General features: G+C 41.4%; 1 protein-coding gene across 4 annotated transcripts in view; it reads left to right on the plus strand.

Moving 5' to 3' along the window:
* Window positions 1-248: 248 nt before the first annotated feature.
* Window positions 249-19000, plus strand: part of RAP1A (RAP1A, member of RAS oncogene family) — a 72944-nt gene continuing 54192 nt past the window's right edge. The window contains exons 1-2 of one of the 4 annotated variants that reach the window (XM_030561710.1): window positions 303-320; window positions 2829-2871. The gene's annotated coding sequence lies outside the window, so the exon portion shown is untranslated. Of the gene's footprint in view, window positions 321-2828; window positions 2872-3847; window positions 3924-19000 lie in introns of those variants that run through there. The other 3 variants (XM_030561713.1, XM_030561711.1, XM_030561712.1) reach the window with 3 other exon arrangements.

Here is a 19000-nt window from a genome sequence, read left to right on the forward strand (position 1 = left end):
CCTCTAACAGCCCCCCTCCCCTCCAGATCTCCTCTCTCATAGCCCAGGACCCTCCCAACCCCTACAGATCCCTTCTCCCCATAACCCAGGACCCCTCCAACAGCCCCTGACCGTCCCAGATCCCCCAGCCCCGGCTCCTCCCTGCTGTCTCGGTCCCGCCCCGCGGGCTCCTCCCCAGGCCGCTGCCGTGGGAGGCGGGGGCCGAGGAGGGCGGAGCGGAGCGGACGCGGCGCCGCCGCGCACAGCAGCCGAGCCCCGAGCGGAGCAGGAGAGCGCAAGCGGCGGGCGGAAGGAGGCGGCCCGGCGGGCACCGGTGGCGGGTGAGTGGGGCGGCGGCGGCGCTGGGCCGGGCCGGGCCTGCTCGGGGCGCTCCGCGGGGAAGGGCCGCGAGTCTCGGCTCCCCGGAGCGGGGCTGGGCCCCCAGGCAGGCGGGTGCCCGGAGAGGTCAGGGACAGCCGGGGTGCGGGATACCAGGGGTCCTGCCCCCAGCCGGGCGGAGCCAGGCGCTGGGGCGGGGGGAGGTGGATGAGCCCCGGGGTAAAGTGGGGTGAGTCCATGGGACCCCCGGGGAAGGGGGCACGTGAGGGGCCCTGGGGTTCATTGCCCAGTCTAGGCTAATTGGGGGGCACTGCCCCCGGGGGAGGGAGATTCAGGGACACCCCCGGGGCCGCTGGGAGTGAGGAATAAAGAGGGCACTGACCTTTCCTGGAGGGGACACTGGCTTGCGTCCTCCCCCAGTCTTGCAAGGGGAAGGGAGTGTGAGTCAGGGCCTGGGGTTCCTACCCCAATGGTAAAATCAAGGTCCCAGGGAGGCAGGGAATGGGCACAGTAACTCCCCTGGGGTGAAGGGGGCGCTTGGGACTCCCCTGGGATGAAGGGGGCGCTTGGGACAGGTGCTGCTCCCCCCACAATGGGTAGGCTTTGGCTCTAGGAAACGGGGCAGGGCTGTGCGGGGGGCACTGACTCGAGGAAGAAAGGATGGGGTGGCATGGACACTGCCCCCAGGGTGTTCCTGGGCTGGCAGCACTGCCGGGCAGTGGTTCTCTCTCTCTCCTCCCATAAAAATGGTTCTGTTGTGATTTCCTGGGGCTAGGCATGGGGCATGCATCTGCCTTGTTGGATCTGAACTTGGCTGGCGTCAGGCATATTTGGGATGGCCTGACCTATTGTTGGCACTGCTCATGCCACACATGGGAGCTAGCAGAGTAGTTTAGTACATTCCTTGAGTTGCTGCCATCAGCCACTCTCCCACACCTCCTAGTCCCACCTAATGCATGCTAGCCATGGTAATGGAGGAAGTGAAACCAGGAATTCCCCAGCGTCTCTCAGCCCCCCAGATGTGGGGACAATCAGACGCCAAGGATGCTGCACTTCCCTATTTTGGGGTGTGTGGAGGGAGGAGGGAGTGAAGTTGTCTGGCTCCTGGACTCTTTACCGCTTCCTGTTGCCTTTTCAGTAATGGTGCATTCAGTGTTGCAGTAGGAGAAACTCTCCCCAGATTGTATAATTGGGCCTGAGAAAATCCTGCAGTGCTCTTACTGGTCCATGCTATCTGGGTGTTTGTCAGTCCGAGAGAAGCTTTACAGCTCAAACTGAAGAGGGAGCCAAGGAACCCAAGTTGAAGGGGAGCAGGCCATCTCACTGCTTCCAAAGACATTGCAAGGGGACATAAAAGGCTGTTGTAGTTCTCTCATCCCTTGTCTTTGAAGATAACTTGGGGCTAATATGTGAAACAAGACTTAGGTGGTCTGTGTGGGAAAGATCTATTTGGAGTGGATGATACTTGGATTTGGGTGTCTGAATGTTAGATTATGAGAGTTTATTTTCCTGTTCCTACTCCTTGACTTTGAAGAGGAAAGTTTGGGAAGGGCCATTGAGACAGTTTGTAAACTGTTTTCCAACATGAATTTAAAGTTTTCTGTAGCCCTAAATCAAAATAAAAAAACAAAACAAATGTTACCTGAATTATCCGGGCATTCAGAGCAACAAGCTAGCTTTGGATTGCTATTTTGGGCAGTGGGTGAAAGGGGAAAAGATCATCTTTCATTTGCATGGTCGTGTCTTTATAGTGCTTCCTATTTTCAAACATTTTATTACATTGTCACTTTTCTGAAGATGTCACTCTAGGAGGGATCGTCTTCTCTCCTTACCTTCTGCCAGTCTTCTATTTAAATGTGAGGGTGAACGAGGTTGTTTCGATTTTGTAAGTTACAGCCCTCCAAGTCTGGGTAGTATATGACATCAAAGTATATATTTCAAGAGCTGCTTTCATTACTGATAGCTAAATTCTGACTTATAGGAATCTTTCTGAATTTTTTTTTGGTTAACTTTGGCATGTACATAGAATGTACCTCTGCTTGGCACTTAAACTTTTAAACATCACATAATATAAAACAACCTGTGCCCAATAAATCATCTACAGCACTCTAAAACTTTTAAAATAGGGAGTTGGCTAGCACAAGAATTACCAATAGGGTAGTCTTTCCAGTAGTATTCAGTAGAAAGCTATTATATGCTTCCAGACACCATCAAATTTGATTTTTCCCCCTTCATCGAACTGCAAAAATTATTCATGGTGAAAGGCACACTGTTTAGCTCAAAATTTCGTGGGTATTTTTGTGTTTAGGAAATTTGACAAAACCTCATAGCTATAGTTATGTTGCCAGTATATATTTTTTAAATTAATTGCTGATCATTTTGAGTTTGTTTAAATCTTTCTTTGCACTGTTTATAACCAAGCATTGCAGTCTTGTGTTAATGTCTGAGCCAGAAATTGAAACTGACTAGGAACAAAAATGAAACTGACTTGTCTATTTTAATTGTTCTAGTCATATATTGGAATGAAGTGCAAACAGTAAACAAACACCACAGGTAATGAAAACCAGATTTTTAAAAATTCGTTCATTTTCAATCATCTGTAAATGTGGTACCACAACTTCTTGTTTGTGTTTATATTTATTAAATTGCTTTTAACCAGAGTAGTAGTTTGTAATTTTGGCTTTGTGTATTGTTCGTAGTCTAAAATGTGGCACCAAATGTGTTTGAACTTAACAGCATTAAGTAATCTAATTCATTGTCTTATTTGAGGGTTGAATTGTGAACTGCCCTGTTTTGCTGTGTAATATTTTGAAAAAATTCTCCTCCTTTGTTAATGGAATAGCACTTGGTTCTTTATCCAATTGGCCATGGCAGACTCCTCAAGAGGTGAAATATGTTTAGTATGGAAGTTTTTGAAATTGTGAGACAATAAGGACTGAAGTCACTAAGAAACAGATAGTAATAATCAAACACTCTATACCTTAATGTTGTTTCTGTGAGTTTTAAGTGAAAGAAATTTAAAGCAGAACAGGCTGGATTCTACAGTATCTGTAACTTTTAAATTTATACACAGCTAGTGTGGCACACCATCTCCTAAGTATGAAATACTTTCTGATTATTCTGACATCATTATCATGTTGCTATAGTGACTTCATTACACTGGGAATGCCATGTTCACATCCTGTTGCTATGGAAAAGATCAGTGTTATAAATAAAAATATTTTAGTCTATTCATAGCTGTGACAGATAAAAATGCCGTCATTTTAATATGACCTGATTGCCTAAGAGTGATAGTGTATTTTAACCAAACTTTTTTTGTGCCGAGTTATGAACTAGGGAATTGACATTTCAAGTTTCTAACACCTTGTCCCTTTGACATCCCCTCCATTGCATTTGATAGCAGGGATTATGAAATACTGGCTGCAGAAATCAAAAAGAGAGTGTATGTGTAGTTTTTAAGGTGGAGCTGAGACAGGAAGTACTGTGCTTTCACATACTGTGTCTAAAAATAATCTGTTTTCATACACAGTATTTTCATCAAAGCGGGACACACGGGGACAAGGAGAATATTGGTGTTCCATCAGACTAAGATCCTCAACAGTGAAGTGAATTATCCTTTTATTTTCATAGCTATTTTTCATGGGGTTTATAAATTTAGGATAGCTAAATCTAAAAGCTTGTAACTGAACTAACCTAGGGGTTACATAAAATGCAAAAACTTTGCTAGATTTAGTAGACCCACTTGGTATTTGAAGAGCAAAGGTTATATTGGGTTTGAGGGCTCAAATTAAACCAAACACACAATATTTAATCATGTCTCTTGGCATCAGTTTGGTGGTATTTAGGTCAGGTATCTTTTGGTAAGATTTTAGAGAGGAATACAGGCTGAACAGGGCATAATTTATTAGCACAGTGTAGTTCCAGTGACATGTTAATGTTTTCATTTAGAGACTGGTGTTTACACAATATGTCAGAATGGTTTAGAATTGAAACCAAAGGCTTCAAATATACAGACATATGTAGACTATTTTGTGATATATTTGATGCGTCTTCACCTAATATGAGGATGGCATTGCAGATATAATTAAAGAATTGAAATTTAGTTAGATGGCATTAATATAACATGTGGGCATACGATAATATCTAAGTTTTAACTGTACATTGAAACAGTCTTCATGCATAATGAAATCTAAAATTTAGTATGTACTGATACATCATAGTATTACTTCTGTCCTGTACTGTGTCCACATAGAGGACTTGCTGTGTTATTTGGAGAGTAAATTCATTCAGTGCAATTTTACATATATTTTTAATGGATCTATAAATAGTCTCTCTTTTCCAGATTACTTAATGTTGTATAAAACTACAGACAAGTTATCAACCATCAATTTAATTATTTTTTAAAAGAAAAATCATAGTGTCTTGGTTTTAAGGAATATGTGTCTATTTTTAGTGAGGCAGGAAGTGAATCTTTGAACATATTTAAAGTTTAAATCTTTACTCCATATGTTTGGGATACTGTTTGCAGAGGTGCCCACTTAGAACTCAAAATTGTTCCCCAGTCCTGCAATCAGATCGCTGTAGGTAGCATCATGTGCCATATGGAGCCCTTTGCATGGGTGCAAGGGTCCACTGGTGGATCTGATTGCAGTACTGGAACTGAAGAAATAGAGTGGTTGTAGATTATTATTTTTAATGTAGAGAGTTTCTGCATTTATGCATGTCCTTGCATTTTCTAATGTGAGATAATATGAGCCTCAATTTTCCTTAGGCACTTTTGGTGACTTTGTGTACTTAGTTCTAATAGAAGTGGACTTTGGAGACAGGTAACCTGTTTCAACCAGTCCCAGGACTGTGTCTGGATAGATGGTTGTTTTTCCATTGTATGCCTACTTTCGTTTGTAAAGGGAAGCTTGTTGGGTTTTATTTTCTTCTCATTAGAGTGCAGTTCTTTGAAGACTGTCTTACTCCTGAGGGCATTCTGTGCCAAAAAATAAAAATTCTATGCACAGTATTTTAAAATTTTGCAAATTTTATTTGTCAAACAAGTGTGGAGGCTCCACCATGGCATTGGGGAGCACAGGCCGCTGGCTGAACAGATGAGGGAGATCACTGTGTGTGGACTCAGCTGTGAGGCTGCACCCAAACCTGACACAGCAGAAGGACCGGGCCTGCCCCAGAAACACCCCAGGGCCCTGCCCCTCCGTGCCAGGTGCACCAAGCCAGCTCAGCAAGGCAGGATCCAAGCGTGGAGGGGCTTAGTTTGGGGGGATCCAGGTGTAGGTTGGGAGGTTTCTGTGTGGGGCAATCTGGATGCGGGTAGCTCAGTGGGGGATCTGGATGTGGGGAGATCTGGATGCACAGGGGCTTGTTGGGGAGAGGTTCTGGGTGCAATGGTAATGGGACTCTGCAGAGGGGTCCAGGCAAAGGTGGTTGGAGCTCAGTGTGGGGGGTCCAGGTATAGGGGGAAGAGAGCTCAGCAGGGGGGTATGGGTATGGGGGACTCAGTGGGGGGTCCAGATGCAGCTGTTTAGGGCATGGTGGGGATCTGGGTGTGGGTGGCTCATCTGGGTGGTTATGGGGGAGTGGGGCTCATCAGGAGGGGTTCTGAGTTCAGTAAGGTGAGGCTCGGTGTGGGGGTCTGGAGGCACGGGTTAGGCGGATGGGAAAGCAGCTCCCTGTACAGGGCTCCCACCCCCTGCAGCTGAGGAGTGATGGGTGCAGAAAGCGTGGGGGGGGGGTTGTAGAGCTTCTTTCAGGTGAGGGAGAAATCTGGGGGCGAGTCTGACTCAGCCCCGGATGCTGTGCAAAGGAAGAGGAAGTCCTGTCTGCCTAGTCAGGACTAGCAGCTGAGCCTGGGGCAGGGTAGGCGCCACTAACTGGGTCCTCCCCAGACCCACAGCCTGCTACATAGTGATTTGCTTTTCTTCCAGCTGCCCTGGGTCCCCGAAACATACTGCTGGGGAGGGTCGCGTAATTGTTCTTGTGACTTCCCTTTGCTTCCCCTTCAGAAAGTCATTTTTCTGTGGAGAAGCAAAGAAATCTGTAGGGAACATAAATTCTGTGCATGTGCAGTGGCACAGAATTCCTCCAAGAGTATCCTTTTATAGTAAGCTGTGAAATAGATATTGATTTTTTTCACTTTGATTATTTTTTTCTTTTCCTTCTGTTGAAGACAACTTGTCTAGTAGCCTGTGTTCACATAAGTTTATTCAGCAGTTGCAAGTGTTCTTGATGAGCAACGGTTACGTTTTTAGTGTTGATCTGATGTGGCAGCGATATAGGTATTTTATTATTAAGAATGCATTTGGACAACTGCAGAATAAACTCATGATGTTTATGTTCGTATGGTTTAGCTTAATTGAAGTGTTTATCATTATTTAACAGAAGGCTAAGGAAAAAAAGCACAACTCTAGTGAAACCTTCTCTTTAGAATAGTACTCAGTGCCTTAGTCAACTTTTGGTTTAATTAGCCAACTGTACATAACTTGTGAAAGCTTCTGATTCTAGTAACACGACTCCTTGGGCAAATCAATACTACGAAGTTAAATCTACTTCTAGCCACTGAAGTAATTAAATTGCTTTTGCCTGTCCACACCACACTCCGTGTATCGGCAGTGCACAGCCTCACTAGGAGCACTTGTACCGATTTAACTGTCAGTGTGGGGCTTTGTGGGACAGCTTCTGAAAGGCAGCAACAGGCAATGTAAGCAATGCAGTGTCTACACTGACACTGTGTTGCCCTAACTATGTCGACCTAAGTGCTATGCCTCTCGAAGAGGTGGAGTTAAGTCAATGTAGTGGGCAAGTTACATTGGTGGGAGTAACATTTTAGTGTAGATGCTTACTGAGTTAAGTTGACATAAGCTGCCTTATATTGTGTGTATATATAGTGTAGACCAGACGTATGCCCCCACAACCAACCAGATCCCATAAGTAAGGGTGTCAGAAGTTGGAAAGAAAATTGAATCTTACCTGGGTACCTTGTTTGCTCCAATCTTCCTATGTTCAGATGCCGTCCACAGAGAGGTTAGGTTTTTTATTTTTATGTATTTATTGCCATAGCCCATGTGGGTGGCAACCAACCTTTGGGAATATTTAATTAATTTGCTAAACTACCATGTTGGCTCTAGAGTGCCAGTTAATGTCCTCAAAGCCCACACTTCAAATGAGTTTGTGCTATTTCCTCTTACAGTGAATGCAGTGCGTACAAAGAAAGAAAGGTCTCTTGATGTAAAGATATACCATGGAAAGGGGATTATAGCATTATCAGCTTTTTGCTGATATTGGATATGATTGAAATTTTAATATGCTTTCTGCTGCTAACTGCAAATATAGTGAAGTTCACTGTATTTCAAATAGAGCATAAAACATTGTGCAAGATGAAGTTTTCAATCATGTACATATGACACACACTAATGATAAATCTCTATGATTTTGACTAGATCAGCCCAACAGTGTGTAAAGTGTTTTCAATCATAGTTGATTTCTAAAATCAATACAATTAGAAATAAACTTGTTTCCTCTTCTTCACTCTTCTACAAGAACAGAAGTTGTCATTAGTCATAGAGTTAAGTTCCTTTTCTTATCTTGCTGAATTTTTACTTTCAACTAAAGTTAGAATTTTTTAGTTTAGAGGACAAACTAAAAGAAGTAACCTTATTGCACAGCTATTAGATTTGCCAGCATGTCATCGTATCAATTTTAATTTGAAATAATGGCTGTTAGAATGTCTAGATCATTTCTTGTGTTTCAGGGTTAATTTTGGAAGAAAAATAAAAGTATCCTTGGGCATATAAGCAAGTTACTGCAGAAATGATTACTCATGTGATGCTCAAAGCTTGTAAATTAAACAACATCCAAATTATTTTAATTGGAGGAAAACATAAAATATTCAGTTGAGGTTTCTTCTTCTGGTGACTCCTCCCTTACAATGTAAGTGGAGGGTCTCATATCTGAACTTGGCTTTGTGCCCAGTTTTGGTCCTAACGATCCCCCTACTCCTTCTTTTTGGGGCCATTTCTTTTCCACTCCTCCTTGAAATACTAACATGATACTAACATGGGTTCCCATGGAAAATCCTAGATGTCCAGATGGAGGCACTTTGGCAGGGAACTACCATTTCTACATCATCTCTGGACTCAGACTCCAAGACTTGAGACAAACCAAATTTATTCCTGATGTAGTTCCATTGAAGTTACCTTAATAATATAGGCCGGATGCCCCACTTCAGCCATGCTGTGGAAAACCACTGTGCTCAGGAAGAACTATGAAGATGTCCATGAACATGTCCTATTCTGTTCTTCCTAATTAGATTTGCTTAGTTCATCCTTCATGAATTATTCAAAGGGGATTACTTTCTATAGTTTGAAATTAACTTCTCTAGTCTATAAAGGTTATTTTCTAACTCTCCTTTCCTCTAGCAACATATAGGTTGTGTCTGTCTGATCAATTTAGGTTTCTTAAAAAAAACTTGATTCATATAAAGGGACATGCAATATGCTGCTTCCACAGGTACTATGTTAAATGTCATGTTTACTAGTCCAAATAATATTGGTGGTTGTAATATAAGGCTTTTGGGATAAAACCTGGTTATAGTATATAAATCATATTGTCTCAGTTTCATAGAGAATCACCAGTGTTCGAAAAAAGCTACAAGATTAAATGGCATTAATCTAAGCTGTAAGGCCCCAGATGAATATGTTCTGAATTGATTTGATCATGCTTTTCTTAATAAGTGTCTAAACAGGCCACAACAGAGAATCCTCAAAGGTCAGATGAGATTTGTTATAGAGTAATGGTTCTTAGGGAGTATAGCTGGCAACTTGGTTTCTGTGTACATTGCCTGGCATGTGCTAAAAATTCTTTCATACTAAACCTGATTTGGTAGGTAAAGCAGATAGCTAATGACATTAAGACCAGTTTACCGTGCAGTATTGGAAATCGAGCATATCTGACAAGTCATTAAAGGAGTTCATACATGGATGGTCAAGGTAGACTCTGACAAGCATCTTATTAAAAATCTCCAGGCAGCTGTGGATGCTTGAAAAATTGCTTTCTTCTCTAGCTCTTCTCACTCCAATTAAACAAAGACTCTGATGCATAGACCAATATTTTCAAAAGTGACTAGTGATTTTGGGTGCCCACATGGAGACATCTTCCATTGGTCTGATTTTTTACAGTGAATGCTCAGCACCCACCCTCCTAAAATGGGGCTTTTAAAGTTGAGCACCCAAAAATCACTAGTTAATTAAAAAAAATTAGGCCATACATCTTACATCTTACATTTTCAGTTTATTCAAACAGTGTAAAACTATTTAGTATCTTATGGCTGCCATGACCACCATAGGACTTTCATAGTTGCTGGTTGACTCCATCTAGCTGAAAAGTGTTGTTTTATAATGGGTAGGGGGCCAGACCTTTCTCATAGACTAACCACTACCTCCTGGATACTGAGGTTGGGCTGCACCTCTCTCATCAGGGCAGGTGATCTATTTTGTTGTTCCCATATCACAGGTTTATGAAACTCTTTGCAACATTTCTGTTAATCTCATGCTGTGACTGTTTAGGATGAAAAATTGAGACTTAGCTTCCACCATCTCATCCAGAAAGTTCTGATCTGTGGCCTTATATTGAATGGTGGATAGTTTGGTGAAAGGTTGCTGTCTGCAGTCTTTGGTAGCAGAGCATTGCTTACCATGAGGATCCTTTGTTGTACATTGAGGATAAGATCAGTTAGATCAGACTGAGCTTCTAGCTTCTGTGGAGAGCAGGGTCTTCTCTGCTTGGCTCTCAACTGGTATGACTATAGTGGTGGGGCACAGGGACCCCAAGCTACCACTTCTGAGTTGGGTCCATGTCTCTGGTGGTTGATAAAATCTTAGAGAGAGATAACAGGTCCGTGACAGCTTCCCTGTGACTCAGATAATCTGGTTAATTATTGCCCATTCTCTAAACTCGTTTTTTTGGAGGGGAGGGAGGAGTTGAATAGAAGGTGATGGTGAAACTTTCACCCATTCTAGGGTATAGCTGACCACCTGCTGGTAACTGATCTTTCCTGCTGAAGCACCTAATACCTGTGTTTCAGGTACTAATTCCTGTTCATTTCCAGATGCAGTGTAAAATGATAGATTTAAACTATCACATCTTTGAATGAGTCAGACTTTGATTTCTGAGAGACTGCCTTTCCCTACATGATACCATGGTAGTAAAGGCTATCTGACACACTCTAGCTAATGCGTTTAACAAAAAGAGGCTATGGGTGGGTAGGCTTTTCAGGGAGGAGCCCTTGTAACTTGCACTAGTTTGACAGAAACAGTTTGTTTACTTTTAAGTCTCATTTTGAAATTGTGTGGGTGGGTTAAGGGCAGAAGTGGATGGGTGGCTTATTTTTGGTCAGTAATCCATTTTAGTTTGGTTTAGCTCTAATGGTCTTTGCAGCTAGGGAGAAGCAGAATGTGCTGTGGAAATAGTGGAAAAAGAACTACACACACAATGCTGTCAAATGCAGAGTGAAAACATTGGGGATGGGGAATGGGATATACATTCCTTGCCAGCTTCTATTACCGTAACTTTAGGTTTTGTAACTAAATGCGGTACAAAACTTGCAGAGAAACTTGTGCCTTTCATGTCCCAATAACACCACAGAGTAGTCTGCCTATTTATTGGGTCAGTCTTATCCTTTGAGTTAATATTCTATCTACTATGCCTAGATTATTTCATCTTTCTAGGTTTTTAGACTGTACTCTTCATGATGTTAAGGGGGGGGCCCAGGGTCAGATTTAAAATATTGACTCTTTGTATAGGATGAGGACAAGATTATGTGTACATACATTAATTGACTTTGACCTTTGCTTTCTAAAAATCAATTTGACTACTTATAGGTACTTTTTAAATCTAAAGCCAAATTCTGTTTTGTTTACTGTGTAAATTCAGAGTGCCTCCACTAAAGTCAGTTTTCAACTGAGGTCAAGTTCAGTTCTTACCTGAAGTCCGTGGAGTGACTCCAGATTGGCACTGATATAAATGAGAGCCTAATCTGTTTTTTTGTTTGTGGTTGTTTTTTTTTTTTTTTTTGAAAAGTGACATTTTGAATCTCTGACACTTAAATAAAACCTGCACTGCAAAGAATTACTCCATTAACCAGAGAGCTGGTTAATGACAGACTTCTCTAATCATTATTCCAATGCATGTAATTTACAATTTTTTTCATTCGTTAAAATGAAGCGTTGCTAAATCATTTTTGCAACTGAATGTGCAAGCTGCTTAGCCTAATTAAATGAGGCCTTCAATGGTGCTTTACATTAGGTGAACTGTGACCTCTGTGTATTTCTGCCTCTCAAGTGTGTTTCAAGGCGTAACTCAATGTGTGTAAAAGCTCTGAGGTCCTTGGATTGAAGGCAGCACAAATAAACGAATTATTATTATTAGGCCTTTATTATGCCTTTTCCTAGACTATAGTGAAACAGTTCTGTGTACAGATGCTGTGTGATGTTGCTCTGAGCAATAATAGCGTGTTGTCTTACTGTCACTTCTTTGATAAGAGGACACTACTAAAGGAGAGAAGGTTTTGAGACTAGTTCTTGTACTAACTCAGTCCTTTGTTGGGATGTAAATTGGATTTCCCTTATAGAGTCTGTCTAGGTGTTTATATTATGCTATCCTCATGTGAGCACTTGGCGTACATGTTTATTATGGGGCCTGCTCATTTGTTTTTTTCAATAAGGAGAGTTTATATTGCCTTACAGGAGTTTCAGCTCTGTTATCTTGTAGTTAATGCCCTATGTGTTAGCATAATTGTATCATTTTTTAAAACTATTGTTGTCTTTTACGTTTTCTGGTGCATTTGAGGACAGCAGCTATGATTAAATCCTTCACCAATTGCCAGACGCACTTTGAGAACTTGCCTGCAGAAGCTAATACTTGGCAAACATGGTTCCATGTTAACAAAAGTCATTCTTGTTACTTGCATTTCATGCTCCAAAAAGGGGGTAAGGTGCTGAAAGGATCACAGTGACGGATATAATATGACTGAAGCCAATAAATTTAATTACATCATTGTAAATGGGACAGTTGGATGTGTATGCAGCTTCAGTGTTTTAATATATGTTGAGGGACTGGAATGAGTAAATGACTAGTAGGTAACTGTTACTGTTTTGTCAAATGCTGTTGAAGGAGACAACATTCTGGCAATTGGTTACACCTAGTAGCAGTTACTGTGTTTTGCAATGTGGCTGATTGACATAACTTTGCTGCTTGTGAGAGCACTGCAGGAGAACAGACTGGTTGCATTTAATTTGAGTGGCTGAAACCACAGATTAGAGGCTTGTTGGAATGTTTATTTTTTGTTAAAATATTTGTTGGATCCAAAGATATCACCCATGTTGAATATCTTCAGTATTAGAACATGTATGTTTGTCATTGAAATTGCAATATTGGTTCTGTTCTAATTGCTATAGAGCCTGATTTTTCAGAGGCTCTGGACACCCACAGCTCTCATTCACTTCACCCAGCTGTGGGTACTCAGCACTTCAGGAAATCAGGCTGTGGTGAGAGCTCTGCTGTTTCGTATGGTTGACCTGGACAGTATCATGTACTCTTTTTTGACAAATTACTTGAAAATAGAGCTTACAGTTTACTGTTGACAAAATTGGAAAGACCTGTGTGGTAAGAGGAGGAGTTGAGCTAGATTTATTGAATTGACTTCAGTTGGTGTTCAAATGGGCACTTCTTGTGCCCCTTTTTATAGCATTATTTTCTCTAATGTGAATACATTTGGAGTTTTAGGGAGAGGTTAGTCAGAAAAACCCTTTCATTACAAACAGCTGACATCCTTTTATATATATATACCATCTACTATGAAGTGAAGTGCATGTGATAGTTTAAAGGCAAAACAGTCCTCTGTGTAAGGTTATTTGTAGTGCAATTTAGCTTTCTTTTCAAGCCTTGTCAGGGACACTTTAAAATGGTAACCGTGGAACTTGATCCATTAATGTCATGTCTTGAATATTCTTCTTGGTTACTAAGCCTGAAGGTATGTGTAGATACATATAAATAAATAATATGGTTTTGGATGATTTGGGTTGTGGCTTTGTTTTGACATTAATTATGGTTGGAAATAATTGGAAAATAATATAAGTCAGATTAAAGCTGCAGCTTGCAGGTGGTAGCTGGCCCAGACTGCATGCTCACATGGAACATTTATGCGAATAACCAGGCTCTTATCATGATAAGACATCTTGAGTTGGGTTATTACAGTCCATATGTAGCATTAAAAAATCCCACTTTTGGGAATCTCATTTAAACCTCTCTGAAGGCCTGTGTTCGTGCTCTAGTCTAAGGTGCTGTCTCAGAATGGTGCAGAAGCTGATGGCACATAGCTTTTTGTCCTGCAACTTCTGCGTTTTATAGCCTGTCTCTGTTGCATGTACTGGGTTGCTTAAAGTTGACTATAAACGTAAGATGAAGCACAAGTCAATTTAATACTAAAATTAGTTAAGCTTTGTAATTTGCAGAAGAGCTGAACATGACATTAGAGGACATCAGGGCCTCTGGGCGCTACCTCATCACACAGCAAGCCTCTGAGTGTGACCCCCCCCCCCCCGCATAAATTTAAAAACACTTGGTTATATATTTAACACCATTATAAATGCTGGAGGCAAAGTGGTGTTTGGGGCGGGGGCTGACAGCTTGCAACCCCACATGTAATAACCTCGCGACCCCTTGAGGGGTCCCGACCCCTGTTTGAGAACCCCTGATGTAGAGCTTGAAGCCTGAAACTTTGTTTTATTGTGGTTGATGTTATCATTTTATTGCCAAGCTAGTTGTAATGTGAGCTGCATCCCTATGGCTTGAGGGTTGAAAAATCCTTTTCAGAACTACTGTGTGATACACAGTGTGTCAGATACAGTGTTGGATTTGTATAGTGATTCAAGAAAGTATGATTTAATGGAAGTTTTTAATTTTGAATGTTTAGTGGGGAAGATTAAAATGTCTCCTAATAGCCGTACAAATTTAGGATATTGTAGGATCTGACAACACACAAATTAAAATCTTGTGTGTTCTAAGGGACTGATAGGTGTACAAAACTGATCATCTCCAGGGCATATGCTGAACAAGCATTATAAGCTGTGAACTCTTTTTGGAATGCAGCAAGTATCTCCAATACTAAAACTGGTGAAATTTCCTTTTCCAGTTGCTTGTGGTTTATCACTTAGAGACTTTTTTTTCTTCTCTTTTTTGGCTTTTGTCTGCCTCAGTCATATTTAACCTCTCTTGAAATTACTTCTGCAATTGTCATTATTGGAGATGGTTTTTAATTCCATCTAGGAGAGTTGTTGAGCAGGGGAGTATTTCTGGATCAGTGCCATTGCTGCTTACATCATCTAATCAATGCACCAGGTATGATTATTGTTGCCGTCTCTTTTTCCTCAATGTTAAACTCAGTGTCCTCATTTGAAACCGGGTTGCTCATAGGATTTTTTTTTTGAACAGCTGTTTCTGTTGAAATGAGTCATGATCATTTTAGAAGCTAAAACTGACTCTACAAAACTGTATTAAACTATAGGAAGCTTTTTTTCCTTTTTGAGGATGGATGCCAAATTAATTAAGAAGTTTCAGGGGTGAACTGCCAAGGTTGTTTTGTCCACTTAAGCCTGTCAGCTTTGGAAAGATTTAAATCTTTAAGAGAATCTGGCAAGAGGTCTAAAACTCACAGCGTGAAAGTAATGGTACCCCTTTTTATGAACATCCAAGGTCTGTGTTGTAGGACCTTCTGCTGCCCAAGAAAGACTGAATGCGATTCTCCTCAGAATCGATCATAGAGCTGTCAAAGACTTGAATATTCCTTCAGTTAAAATTATCAGAGAGAGTTTGTTTTGTCACTCCTCCCCCACCCGCCACAAAAAAAAAAAAAAAGAAATTCAACAGTTTTCCAGCCAACTGTAGTCTGGCAATGTGGTTCCACGACTGGCCACAGAGGTAAATACAGAGTGACTTAGCACCCTTTTTCTCCCTGTGAGCTAGTCCTTTTTTTCCCAGTAGTACTTTCAGTCCTTGCAAACCAAAAGCTAATGGTCTAATCTTTAGACAAAATTCTCTTTGAAGTCACTGGGAGTCTTCCCTGGGTAAAGATAGCAGGGCTTGGCCCAAGAAAGCAAGAGACCAACCTTAAAATAGAACCTAGGTCACTTGCTTGGTAGTGCAGTGAGGTAGTATGCTTTAAAGGGCAAAACTGTCTTTGGTGGTGGTCCCCACTGCCACTGACTCACACTGTGATCTTGAGACAGTCACTTAACTTCTCAATTCCTTCGTTTTCTCATCTGTATATCCTCTTTTAATCAGATCTTTGCAAAAGTGCTGTAAAAATGTTGTCATACTGTCATCAAGTGTGGAACCACTTGCTCTGTGTAGCCTTTACTTATATAAAAGAAGATCTTAGTTAATTTAGGGGTTAAAGTAATCCTGGTGCTTTACAGTGGCAAATATTTTGCTTGAGGGTGTTGCCAGTATCATTTGTGGGAAGGTAGGCAATTTAGAGACATTTATTTCACTTAGGTTTATGAACATTTCACATGTGACTGAGGCCAGCCTAAACTGCGTGTGCCAAATAAAGCCAGGCCCCTGTGAAAACATGGCCGTGTGCCCTATACAGAATATAAACTCGAGTTAAACTTTCCCATTCATGACACCGTATGGAGAGCTATGTGAGGTTTAGTTTACAAGCAAAAATAAACTTGGTCACCTCCTAGCCTTCATTCCTGCATCTCTCGTGATTGCTACCACACAGTTGGCAGTGTCTGCTAGAGAAAGGCCCAAGAGTGGAATATCATGGGTGTTGGCTCTCAAGAATGGAGGTGCAGTCGAGCTATGTGAGGGAGTTAGGGACCACCTGCTCACACTGTACCTTGGCTATCCCCTCAACATTCATGAGTGTCATACTGATTCACAGATACAGGGTGATGGGTAGTCTTCAAATTACCAAAGCCCTTTATGAAGAGGGCATATTTGAGTTTTACCTAAAGCTTCCATAGTTCTTTCTGCTGTGATCAAAATAAGTAGTTTAAAAGCAGACTTGAAAGATTTTGGAACACTGTACTCAACAAGTAATTAAGACAAATTTTGCACTGCTTTTTGAGAGTTTCAGGGGAAAACTGAGCTTTTTATGCTCAATGTAGATATTGGTATTTTGATGTTTTAACAAGCTGTTCAGTGAACTTGTGTATGAGTTGTCAGTGCCTTTTTAGTACTAGAATGAAGTGTGTGTGTGTGTGGTTTTCTCCTCTAGCTCTGGGGAATAATACTAAATGAGAGAGATGAATAATAAAGGATTTAGCAGGCATATTAGATGCTCTCACTTGCAATAAAATGAAGTTATTAAAACTGCTGTTTTTCTGTGGAGTAATTAACTTACTGCAAGCCAGACTCCTATGAAGTCTGTGTTGCTCTTGCTACTTAGTGAAAGAACTTTGAAGTGCATCTTTGATTAAGAATAGATTTATTTTAGCACCACATTTTTGTTTTTATTAGGGGTTCCTTTTTCTGAAATGGGTGCTCATCACCCAAGGCATTGAAAAATAAATGGTACACATAAAATTGTTAATTAATTACCATAAAATGGATGTTTTTCATTCAACGATTGTTAGAACAGACATTTAATTAGCCTGCGTGCATAGAAGGTGGGGACAGTTTTGTTGCTTGTCTGTTACTTATAGACTAAACTTGGAAGTGCTTTTTAAGGTAGTGAAAATCCCTAGACTTACGTATGCAAGCATGACCTTTAGAGCAGGCTGCATAGCTAAATCAAATGTATGTATACACAACCTGGTTATTACTGCTTCAGCTATTCAAGGAATCTTAGTATTTTCTGGAATTTAGTTTATGATCTAGCAAATACTGAACTAGAATTAAGGGCTGAACATTTTCCCCTCCCTCTTACGTAAAACACATTTTAAATGTTTAATGTAGAATACATGGCAGCTCTGTGGTACACAAGGGGTGCTTCCCTCTTTGCCGTGAGTCTTGGCTTCTTGGCTTCTCTCCTCTTTCTTTTTCTTCACTCTGCTAGGGGTACTTACAGCCCCCATTACCATAATATCTATGTGCCTCACAATCATTAATGTATTTATCCTCACAACATCCTGATGAGGTAGAGAACTGCTAATATTTTACAGATGGGGATTGGGAGGTCCAGAATACTTAAGTGTCAGTGTTATTCTAAAATTGAATGAGAATACAGCTGTCACCTGCTTGTGATAGATGTTTTTTGATTAATAATAAACAGCCTGTTGGAAAAAAATTCTGATAACTTCTTTTATCTGAATTTGCCCATTCATCAAAATTGAAACGTTTTGTGGAGACTGTTTTTTTTGACAAAGTGCCGACAGAATCCAGGCAGGGTCCCTGCCAGCTTGCCCATCCTGTTCCATGGCAGCCCAGGCTTCCAGGCTCACAGCTCCTTGGCAGCCTGCCTGGTGAGCTGATAGGAACCTGGAAGCCCTGGATGTGCTGCCTCACAGCTCTTCAACAGCCCAGGCTCTCAAGGTCTGTGGCTCACCAGGCAGACTGTCCAGGAGCCAGAACTCCTTTTTCTTTTGCAGAGAATTGCATGGAGTTTGATTTTAAGGTCAGAAGGAACCATAGAGCATCTGTTTGACCTCTTGTATATCACAGCCATTAAAATGTGACCCAAACACGACTTTAGTTAGACCAAGCATTTCATTCTGATTTGGAATGAAACCAAATTTTGTAATAAAAAAAATTTCTCTGCGGAAATTGGAATTATCATACTTCACCCTGCTCTAATAAAAAAAACTAGTAAATGTGATGTGGTATATTAGTAATGTAATGAAGGTTTACTGAGATGAGAACTCACTTAGGTTATGTCTACATCAGTGGTTCTCAACCAGGGGTCCAGGGGCCACGAGCAGGTTTCAGGCGGTCTGCCAAGCAGGGCCAGTGTTAAACTCATTGGGGCTCAGGGTAGAAAGCTGAAGCCTGGGTCCCCCTGCCACCTGGGGCTGAAGTCAAAGCCTGAGCAACTTAGCTTTGTGGGGGCCCCTGTGGCATGGGGCCCCAGGCAATTGCCCTGCTTGCTACCCTCTAATGCCAGCCCAGGCTTTTATAAGCAGAAAACCACTTGTTATGACACATGTGGGCCATAGCGTTTTTATAGAATGTTGTGGACGGGGCCTCAAAAAGAAAAAGGTTGAGAATCCGTGATCTACACTACAGCCTGTCAGCAAAACGTGTGTCACTCAGAGATGTGAATATTCCACCCTCTGAGTGACATACGTTACACTGACACAAGCATTCCTATGCACAGCGCTATTTTAGCAGGAGAGCTCCTCCTGCTAACAAAGCTTCTGCTTGCGGAGCTGGGTTTTTTATGTTGACAGGAGACCCGTTGGCATAGAGCATCTTCATCAGATGCGCTGTAGCTGTATTGGCGCAGCTATGCCGCTGCAGCTCTGTATGTTTAGACATCTTGGCTGAGAACTTCTGTGATTACTGGTTTTTGTGTACAGAACAGGTGGATAAGCAAATTAGCAAGATTTGCTATCTAAAAATACATTTTGTTTTCATCAAAAGTACATGACTTTACTCTTTACCACTGAGACTTACATTTAAAGATACAGCTCTTGTGAGGTAGCCTAAGTTTTTCTTGAAAGCTGTGGTAGCCTGA

Source organism: Gopherus evgoodei, chromosome 4, assembly GCF_007399415.2.
Source record: "Gopherus evgoodei ecotype Sinaloan lineage chromosome 4, rGopEvg1_v1.p, whole genome shotgun sequence".
Classification (NCBI taxonomy): domain Eukaryota; kingdom Metazoa; phylum Chordata; order Testudines; family Testudinidae; genus Gopherus; species Gopherus evgoodei.